Below are 10,614 nucleotides of genomic sequence, written 5' to 3'. Positions count from 1 at the left end.
AGTAAGGATCTATCATTCTGTTGAGACTTTAACCCTTACATATATATCATAAACATGTTTATGAAAGGGCTGATTTGTCGTTCTAGAGTCTTAACATGTTCATATGATTCAATCTATTGATAAATTGTGCCACTGAAAGCTTATCCTGTATAAATAATTCCGAAGAAGGAAACATCTCCTATAATTCTACTGTGAATGATTTACCTGCTGTTCTGGGATCTCTCTCCTTCACTGGGCTGCTCCTATATCGTTCCCTGCTTCTATCTTTACCATCCAGCCCAAAGTGTGTACATTACCCCAGAGTGCCATAAGACCAGGCTACAAAAGAACAGAACAGAATTGCAACTACAACTGGCTTGTCATTTGGCTGCTCAAGTCCCAATTCCTCTTCCTGGAATTCCTAATAAGATGACTCATGGTACTGCTACAGGGTTCTTTCATCCTAGGTTCAGGCCTGATTTCTATTATGCAGAGTGTAGTAGATGTTTTTTAGAGCCCAGAGCCAATACAAGGAAGTTTCCTTCCCTTCTCTCCTTTTCCCTCCTTTCACCCTTCATCCCAGGCAAATCCTCTTTTCCTGGCTTAGTCTTTACAAGTTCCTTACATGTGATTGACATGGATTTACAATCCTTACAAGTGGTTGACAGTGGCTATGTCCGTTCTTAGGGTAACCAACTGTCCTGGTTTGCCCAGAGCCATTGCAGTGTTAGCATTGAAAGTTCCCTGTACTGGGAAACCCCTTAATCCTCAGCTCATTGGGACAGATGGTCACCCTACTTCAGGAGAAGCCTTATCTTACCTTCAAGGGGGTGGCTCCCCCAGGAGAATCCAATCATAATACAATAAGCAATAATCAACATAATAATGAATTATTAAGTCTTAACACTGATATGTAAGTATCAGTGATATATCCCAGTATGATCTTTACTCTGCCCACTTGGTTTAAGTCTCCCTCAATGTGATGACATTCCTATAGGTTTGAGAATTTCAACTCCTGATCTCTTGTGATCTACTCTTCTGTCCAACTTGACTTTTCCATAAGAGCCAGCAGTAGTCTACCATCACACTGAATCCTAAATCCACCCTTGAAAAGAAACAGTTCTCTAGAGAAATTTATCTATAGAGATGCAACTCTGCCTGCAGAATAAATCATTTTTTTCATGGTTTCACAGAGCAGTTTAGCCTCAACTTATAAAATAGCTCCATTTTCAGGTGATGGTTTTAGATTTATATTTGCATACCCTTCAGGTGTTTTTCCCAAAATAAAAGTCTCCCATTTTTGAACACTGAAAACTTCTTGTAGCCTTGAAATTAGTTTCTTTAGTTTTTCTCACTGAAATCAAGGTTTCAAAATAATGTTGTTATTTGGGTCAAATTTGAATGAGGGCTATAGCTTTAGATGCTTATGCCCCACAAGCCTTTCTAAGAAGGAAGCTTCTCTAAAACATGTATTCTGGGAATAGAATCTCAGTCCTGGATGACAGCAAAGGAAAGTCTATTTGTTGCTCCTCATCTGGCTTCAGGAATGTGGCAGAGACTGCTTATTTCGTTGACACTTAGTATCCTTTTGCTCCTGACTTTGAGAACTGCCCAGGATAAAGACTAATTCCCAATTAGGTGTGGCTATGTGACTAAATTCTGGCCAGTGGAATATAAGTGGAAATGTCCTGTGCTATTTTCAAGATATGTCCTTATGGCAGGAGACATGCCTTTCCTCTTTCAGCTTCCTGCTGGTTGGAATGTAGACATGATGGCTAGAATTTGAACAGCTGCCTTGGACCTGGGATAAAAGCCACTTATTGAAGATGTCAAAGGAACAAGATGGAAGCCTGGTCCCTGATACCAAATAGGCACACCTTACCCTAGGCTGTGTATCTCTGGATTTCTTTTACATGATGGAGAAATACACTTCTACTTTGCTTCCTCACTCTTTTTGTTTAGGTGCAATAGGTCCTAATTGTAAATAAAAAGGTTACAATTATCTCTTTCCAAGAGCAGCAATACCTATTACACAGAAAATGTTTGGAGGCAACATACACATCCAACAATGGGGAGCAAGGTCAGTATATCCTCTCAATGGAATATTGTGCAATTGTTAAAAATAACAACTATTAAAGATTTAATAGGGAAATGATACAATGCGAAACAATAACACTTGTATCTCTGCTTAAACTTTAAAACATTATGCAGGCTATTTCTTAGGACTGCATGGGAACATGAACAAATTAAAACTTGGTGTTTTTTTTTTTTAAGTTTATTTATTTTGAGAGAGAGAGAGAGAGAGTGGGAGGGATAGAAAGAGAGGGAGAGAGACAATCCCACACAAACTCCACACTATCAGCACAGAGCCTGATGAGGGGCTTGAACCCACAAACCACGAGATCATGACCTGAACCCAAATCAAGAGTCAGATGCTCAACCAACTGAGCCACCCAGGCACCCCAAAACTTTGTGTTTTCGAAGTGGATTATTAAATTCTTTCTTTTTTAAGACTTTCAGAAATGTTGCTATGTTTCCTCATTTTTAAGTCCCCTAAAACAGTAGTAGACAACAAACGCCCAGTGTTTCATCCTCATATTATGGATGCTGATTCTATCCTGCATTATATACATATGAGTTGTCCCTTGAATATTGTCATGGACTTAAAGGAGATTTTTAAAAATTATAATAAATTATAAATAAAGGTAATGTTGTAAGGATGTGACCTTTCACTTTGATTAGATTATAAGCTCTTTAAGGGCTTGGACTATCATTTCTTTTTTACGCCTTTACTCTCCCCTTAGGGGGAACTTAGGGTAGCTGTATAATTGCTCACACTTGGTAATCCATATTTGGAGTGATCTATGTGATTTATTGAATTGTACCTAGGATGTACATATTAATTCACACTTGTGCTGAGAATATTAATTTGTCTACTACAAGACTTCCCAAAGAGACTATTGCTGTGATGATGAAAATTTCAACTTTTGTAGGTTCTGAACCCAAGGAAAATTTTGATCATCACGTAAGAAGCACACCCGTGGCTCCAGGCCTTTGAAAGAAAATTTTAAAAAGCATACGTGTATTTTTTTTTTTCCTGCCTTAAGTTCAGCCTACAAACCCCTGAATTTTCCCAACTTCTCTTTGCTGTGTTTTATGGGACCTAAAGTGGAACTTAACAGCGTTGACTCACTTTGTTTCTCAGTCTGGATTCTCTCTCATTGTCTCTCTGTGCCTCTGTCATGTATATGTATGTTTATTTTTACGTACCTCACTGTCCGTGAGGGAACTAAGAGTCACACTTGCTCAGTTGGGATAATGTTGGGAGTCCATAACTTAGTTGCCGAACTGGTAAGTGTTATTGTGCTATGCCTTGATCTCCAACACTCAAGAAAAACTCCGGTGCTGTAAACAACTTCGCTGACAAGCAACACAGAAAATGGCAGAAGCACCGGCTACTTTACTCCGCCGCTTATGATCTGGGTTTGTTTATTCATGCCTTGGCCAGGAGTCGGACCTAGGGTTGGAGCGGAGCAGTTTTTCGGCGCTCGACTGCATCTCCTTGAACGATTGGCTGGGCGCTCATCCTATGATGTCTGGGCCGTTCGTGTATTCGGTGATCTTTTGCGCCGTCTTCTTACTTGATGTCTCCTGAGCGGCGGCGGCGCCGGGTCGAAGGCTGACTTATCCGCGAGGCCCCGCGCTCAGGCTGCTTTCTTCCGCTGGTCGGTAGAGCGGACCCCTTGCTTCCTTCCTGCCTCTTCTTCTTGTCGGTGGTTGGGTCCCGTCGCTGGGCTGCAGACGGAGCCTCCGCCCGCCTTGCAGGTAGGCCCGGGAGGAGCCTGGGAGGCCCGGCCCGGCATCCTTCCGCTGGCGGGTTGAGAAGACCTTGGCGCCGGCGGGTGGGCGGGCGGCTTGGCCGCGGAGACACGGCCGGAGGAGGAGCTACCCGGCTGCGTTCGGGGGCGCGGTCGGAGAGGCGGCAGGGCACGGAGGGAGAGGCCGGAAGGAGGGAGAGATGCTGGGGCTGCTTTACGCGGTTAGGTAGGGAGGGGATGTTGGGTCTAGGGCGGGTGTTGGCACCCTCAGTGTGGGGGGAAATCGCCTTCCAGGAACGGATAGAGCTTTGCGCGCTTGCCCCTCCTCGGTCTCCCCTCCCGCCTCCCCACCCCCAAGGCCCCGGGTGTCATGACTCAATTGCGCTGGGGACCTCCTCGGAGTCCGACCTTTGAAGGGACCCTCGAGTAGGTGGAAACAAGTGGAACACGGCCCCCTGGCTGCTCTGAGCGAAGTGTCATGTTCTTGCGTTTTGGGGATAAGGAAACTGAGGCAGCGTTCTGGGACTTGACTTTTCCCCACGTCCCAAATAGGTCTTTAAACGTACCATGAGTCGTTTTTTGGTCATTTGCAGGTTCGGGTTTTTCCCCCCCCCCTCCCTCTCTATTTACTAGTCACTTTATGTACACAGCGATATGTCGTTTGTGATCTCTCCTACCTGGGAATGCAGATTCTGTCACTGGTGACTTCAGAAGTAAAGGGACCATGCTGGTTTTGTTTGTCAAAGTCTGCATCATTTTAGTGAGAAAAGCAATGGCAATTCTGTTTCTTGGATAGAAAATTTTGTTTGCTGACCAGTTTGCTTCCTGGTTGATACTTATTTCTCTCCCCCCCCCCCCCCCCCAGCTTGTTCTCAATGGAAATCTTCCAACTATGTTGTTAAGTGGTTAATGTCCAAGGTTGGAGGATTGGTGAAGATTTTCAAATCAGATATTTGTCCTGAAGAGTTTGCTTTCTAGGAAGAATCCAAAGGAAACCCAAGGAGTCATTTTCAGAACAATTTTATCATATTCGATTAGTGGTTTAGTTGTGCGTATACTAAACAGCCATTGTGTAGGATTCATTCAAATATTGAGATATTTAAATTTAAAGTTAAAATTCTGGCATCTCCATTATGTTTTCCTTTTCTCTCTCAACTTAGAAACTTTGGGGACTAAGCGTTCTTACTCATTTTATTTTCATTGGATTCAGTGTCACGATCCTAATTTGTGTAGCTTCTTTGTTGAAAAAAAATATTCAGGCTAGAGGTGGTTTTAGGTTGAATAAGTATTTCCATAGTATGTAAAATCAGAGGACAGTGGTTTTAAAGAGAGAACAGATTAAATTTCTAGTCCTTGGGTGGAAATTATACAAGTATGTGTTTTGTTTTGTTTTGTTTTTAACAATTTTAGAATTCTAATATGAGTTGTGGAAAGCTTATTGTTCCTCTAATGTTTTTGATTTTGAGGTCAACAATATCTAAGCGTGGGGTCCTTGGTCATCAGTGATTTCCTAGTTATCAGGACCTCAGAACTTCCAGAAAGGGATTAAAGAAGAGCCACCAGACTGGAGAACCTAGATTGGGAAGTTAGGCTAAGAATGTGTGCTCTCTGAAAAAGTTTTTATGGTAGAAGAGAACGTGTATCAGAGGAGAGCATTTAGTGAAGGAAGCGACGTTATCCCCTGGGAATTGATTCTACATAGAATTTGTAGTTAGTGTAGTATCTCAGTGACTCCTAACGAATGCTAAATAAAGATGGAGTTTGCTAGGAGTGTCACAAAAAATGTTAGCAACATTTTGTTACGTTTCTATAGGAAATAATTAGCAGAGGTTTAAGTTGAATTGAGGAAGACAAGAAATTTGGTTGTGGTGCTGGTGGTGAGGTTATAGGGATAGAGCTTATTGGCTTCTACCCTGCTTTGTGATAGAAATTCACTCCACAATTTACCTTTCTTGGTTAAATCTTGCGCTGTTCTGTCAGTGTCAGATCAGGCTCTCTTCTGGCATTTCCTTTCAGAAATTTATGGGTTCAGAATGTGACTTAATTGTTCTATCTTCTCTTTTCGTGAGAAAGTTCTTGAGGATTATTAAAGAGGTGAACTTCTTTGAATATCTTCTATAGCTTGTCCTGGAAGGAGGTATATTCTACCTTGGAAAAGATTAATTATATGTATCACTTGAAAACTACTGGTTATTTTTATTAACTGTAATAATTTGGTTTTATATTGTATAATTTTCAAATTATCTTCAATGCATGTTAGGAAGCTTATGAAACTTTTATTCTTTTTCTTTTTCTTCTCTTTTTCTTTTTTTTGTAAGTAAGCTCCACATCCAGTGTGGGGCTTGAACTCACAGTCCTGAGATCAACAATCGCGTGCTCTTCTGGCTAAGCAAGCCAGGTGTGCCAAAACTTTTGTTCTTTTGATCATGCTTCTTTCTGCTTCTTATTAATACTGAGTCCGTACATTTATGATCTTCAAGGATCTTCATGAATGTTGACAACGTATCTCACTATTCCCATTTATCCTGCTCTGAAAGCAGTTTGAGAAAAAGTTTTGTTGTTAGCACACTGAAGTCTCTTTTTGTAAAGATACGTCTCAGCCTTGATAGAGTTATTTTGGAATGGGATGCAGATCTTTTTGCCCAGTGGTTTGGTTTACCAAAAAAAACCCCAAACCAACAAACAGAACAAAATAAACAGCCCCCCCACCCCCGGCCCCCAAAACTCCTTAAGTTCCTTTAATCATAGTCATTCTTGTTTCCTTCTCCAATTGTTCCTCATAAACCCAGAGAGAACTTTCTGTTTCTTGTCATAATTTCTGTTTGTAGAGAAGTACTATGGTACAACTTGTCCTGTGGCTTGGGGGTGATTTATATTTTATATTTTCAAGCCCCTTCTCCCCCCACCCCAAAGTTAATTAGATCTATCTTTCCCCCTTTTTGCAAAGCTAAAATTAGTTACTGATAGATAAAAATTTTGTGATCAGTTATTGTCAGAATGTATTTATGTGCCCAGTCGTATGTGGCAGTCTGCCAAAATGATGTAGTGTGAAGAAAACAGATTAAGGAATCAGGAGACCTGGATTTAAGTCCTAGGCTTATACACTTCATAGCTGAGAAATCCTTTACAAATTATTTAAGGAGACTGTAGGGAAGGTTGCTCCCCTTTACTGGGCATTTACTATGTCATGTTCTTCACAGGCATTATCTCATTTAATACAACAGTCCTTTAAGGTAGATATTATTTTCCCAGTGGATACTGAACTCAGAGTACGTAATTTGACCAAGATCACACAGCAAGTATGTAGCAGAGTTGGGATTTAAAAACAAGGCTTTGAATACTTTTATGAACCTGTGTTTAGAGAATGGGAAAGATAATACTTTTATCATAATATTTCTATTGAGAAAAAAATATGTGAAACTGCTTTAAAAAGATAAAGTGCTCTTTAGATATTACCTGCTATGCTATCTTACAGCAGTGGTGAGCAGTCATCTAAGTTCTTGGACAACTTGTTTCTTTCAAGGCAACATTATGCCTGACAGTCCTGGAGGATAGAGGTGACAAACATTAAACCAGCATTGGAGGAGCTTAACTAATATGTGTGTGGAAAGGAATGAATGCCTAGAAGTGCCAGTGAAAGATAAGTTTTAAGTGCTGTATGTGTAGATGGGGTGAGGCTGAGAATATTTACCCCCTGTCTTCCAGTTAGTCCTGCCTGTGTGTCTATAGATTAATGTAGTATCTTTTCCATTTTGTTCTCTGTCTTTTCTTAGGGTTGATAATCTCCACTCCTCCACCTAAACTTTTTCCTTTCTTTTTTTTTTTTTTTTAATTTTTTTTTTTTCAACGTTTATTTATTTTTGGGACAGAGAGAGACAGAGCATGAACAGAGCATGGGGCAGAGAGAGAGGGAGACACAGAATCGGAAACAGGCTCCAGGCTCTGAGCCATCAGCCCAGAGCCTGACGCGGGGCTCGAACTCACGGACCGCGAGATCGTGACCTGGCTGAAGTCGGACGCTTAACCGACTGCGCCACCCAGGCGCCCCAACTTTTTCCTTTCTTTATTGAGTATTGTTCTTGTGCTGTGTTGTTTCCTAAGGTACAGTGTATTCCTATCAGACCTTTTGGAACTATTTCTTTTCTTTTTTTCTTTTTTTTTTAATTTATTTTGAGAGTGATAGAGAGCAAACAGGGGAGGGACAGAAAGAGAGGGAAACAGAATCCTAAGCAGGCTTCAGGGCTTCGGCACAGAGCCCGATGCAGGGCTTCAACTCACGAACCATGATATCATGACCTGAGCTGAGATCAAGAGTTGGATGCTTAACCAACTGAGCCACCCGGGTGCCCCTCTTCTTCTTCTTTTTTTTTTTTTTTTTTTTTTTTTTTTTTTTAAGTTTGTTTGTTTGTTTACCTTGAGAGAGAGGGAGAGAGCATGGGGGAGAGGCAGAGAGAGAGGGAGAGAGAGAAAACCCCAAGCAGGCTCCACACCATCAGTGCAGAGCACAAAGGAGGTTTGATCTTACAAACCATGAGATCATGACCAGAGCCCAAATCAAGAGTCGGATGCTCAACCAACTGAGCCACCCAGGTACTCCAAGTTTGTTTATTTATTTTGAGAGACAGAGAGCAGCCGTGTGAGTGGGGGAGGGGCAGAGAGAGAGAGAGAGAGAGAGAGAGAGGAGAGAGAATCCCAAGCAGGCTCTATGCTGTCCGCACAGAGCCCCATGTGGGGCTTGATCTCACGAACCATGAGATCATGACCTGAGCTGAAATCACGATTCTGATGCTTAACCAATGGAGCCGTCCAGTCTCCCCTATTCTTTTTTTTTTTTTTTAAGTATATTTATTTTGAGAGAGACAGTGTGTGCGTGCAAGAACTGTTGAGTGCATGCATGCATGTGTGAGAGCAGGGGAGGGGCAGAGAGAGAGAGGGAGAGAGAGAATTCCAGTTTCTGCACTGTCAGCACAGAGCCCCACATGGGGCTCTATCTCATGAACTGTGAGATCATGCCCTAAACCGAAATCAAGAGTTGATGCTTAACTGCCTGAGCCACCCAGGTGCCCTGGAACTATTTCTTGATTGTGACTCTGTGTTTCAACCCTTTCCTTTTCAGACTTGTTCATCTAGCAAATATTTATTGAATGCTCATTAGATGCTGGGATACAAAAGTAGACATGAATATTCTTACTCTTATGGAGTTTATTCCATTGGGGAGCAGAGTTGACCAGGAATCTGATGGATATTGAAATTTAGGCTGTGCTCTGAAAGAAACAAGGGCTGACAGCAAGATGAAGAAGTGAGGAGGGCACTGGGTGTTCATGGGGAGAGTGGAGTCTTCAGTCATGGCATCTTTAATCCTGTTAAAAAGTTGCAATGACAACATATCATGATTCAGTAAATTGAGGTTCTCTTTCTGCCATCACAGTGGAAGTCTTCATTTAAAATTGCTACATGTGGGGTGCCTGAGTGGCTCAGTCTATTAAGTGTTTGATTTCAGCTCAGGTCATGATCTCACACTTTGTGAGTTCGAGCCCTTCACCGGGCTGCACTGACAGTGCAGAGCCTGCTTGGGATTCTCTCTCTCTCCCTCTCTTTTTGCCCTTCCTCCACATGCATGCTCTCATGCCTCTGTCTCTGTCTCTGTCTGTCTCTCTCTCTCAAAATAAACAAATTAAAAAAAAAAAAAGATAAAATTGCTGTATGTAATATTTGTTACTTAGTGTACGGTGACACTGGATTTGGCATAATAAAGGATCACTGTGACTTAGAAATGTCCAGCATGCTTGGCTAATGAGTTTAATTTTTACTTCTAATGTGACCTGAATTTAATTAGTTTTCATTTGTTAATTTTTTCTAAAATAATTATTCTTTGGAATTTGAGTTCAGTGAATTTAAACACTGGATACATGACTTCAGATTTATTTGTAGCAGAGACTAAGCTGAAGTACTTAGCCTTATATAAGGGGAAAGATTTAGAAGGATTGTAGTGAAATTGAGAGAGGGAAAATGTAGGCTGCTGCTGCTGAGTATGTGTATATGATAATATGTACTTATAATCTTGTTTAGTACCTTTCTTTCAAGATATTAAAAGTGTTTTGTAGCATTTTTTTACTGCTGCTTATTGGAATCATATGTCTGTCTGTCGAATTAACTGAGGCAAATTTCACATTTCATTATTTCATCATTTGTTTATTTCTGCTTCCCAGGATAGAACGTGTAGTTTCCCATGAGTTAACATTGTTTTGTTTTAGGTGTATATGCTTATGATATAATGAAACATTTGAAATTTTGCTGGGTTGCAGAGGATTAATATGCCTGTGTGATTTGGGGAGAGATTTGGAGTATTTCAGCCTAGCTGACCAGTGAAAACAGGATAGAAAAATATGTCTTCCCAGACTCTTGAATAACAGCCTAGTGGCACTGATTCTTGGAGCCAGGCAGTCTTGAGTCCAAATCTCAGGACCACTATTTACTAACTCTGCAACTTACGTAAATACTTAACGTCTCTGTGCCTTTCTTCATGTGTAGAATACCATACAATTGTGAGAAATGAATGAGAGAATATATGTAAAGCATTTAGAACAGCAGATAGTGCTATATATGCTACCCGTTATTGTTTTCAATATTATTATTATAACACCTTAAAGATTATATGTTCCCCAAAAGGACAACAAACAGTAGTGATGCTTAGATTGAAGTTCAGTGTCTTCTGAGAAAACTTAAACAGGAAACAGGAAGTTCAAGCAGTGTATTTGTTTCTCCTTTCCCTCAGTGTGCTTCAAGTTAAAGTGAGAGGGTATGTCTTTACTGGGAG

The 10,614-nt window shown here is 41.0% G+C and overlaps 1 protein-coding gene across 14 annotated transcripts in view; it reads left to right on the top strand.

The window, feature by feature from the left end:
- Positions 1 to 3,568: 3,568 nt before the first annotated feature.
- Positions 3,569 to 10,614, top strand: part of AMBRA1 (autophagy and beclin 1 regulator 1) — a 179,825-nt gene continuing 172,779 nt past the window's right edge. For 4 of the 14 annotated variants that reach the window (XM_045486719.1, XM_045486717.1, XM_045486715.1 and 1 more), the window contains exon 1: positions 3,592 to 3,804. The gene's annotated coding sequence lies outside the window, so the exon portion shown is untranslated. Of the gene's footprint in view, positions 3,805 to 3,924; positions 4,024 to 10,614 lie in introns of those variants that run through there. The other 10 variants (XR_006714434.1, XM_045486710.1, XM_045486718.1 and 7 more) reach the window with 7 other exon arrangements.

Source organism: Leopardus geoffroyi, chromosome D1 (assembly GCF_018350155.1).
Source record: "Leopardus geoffroyi isolate Oge1 chromosome D1, O.geoffroyi_Oge1_pat1.0, whole genome shotgun sequence".
NCBI lineage: Eukaryota > Metazoa > Chordata > Mammalia > Carnivora > Felidae > Leopardus > Leopardus geoffroyi.
Note: the sequence above shows the minus strand (reverse complement) of the source record. Positions and strands in the feature narration are given on the sequence as shown.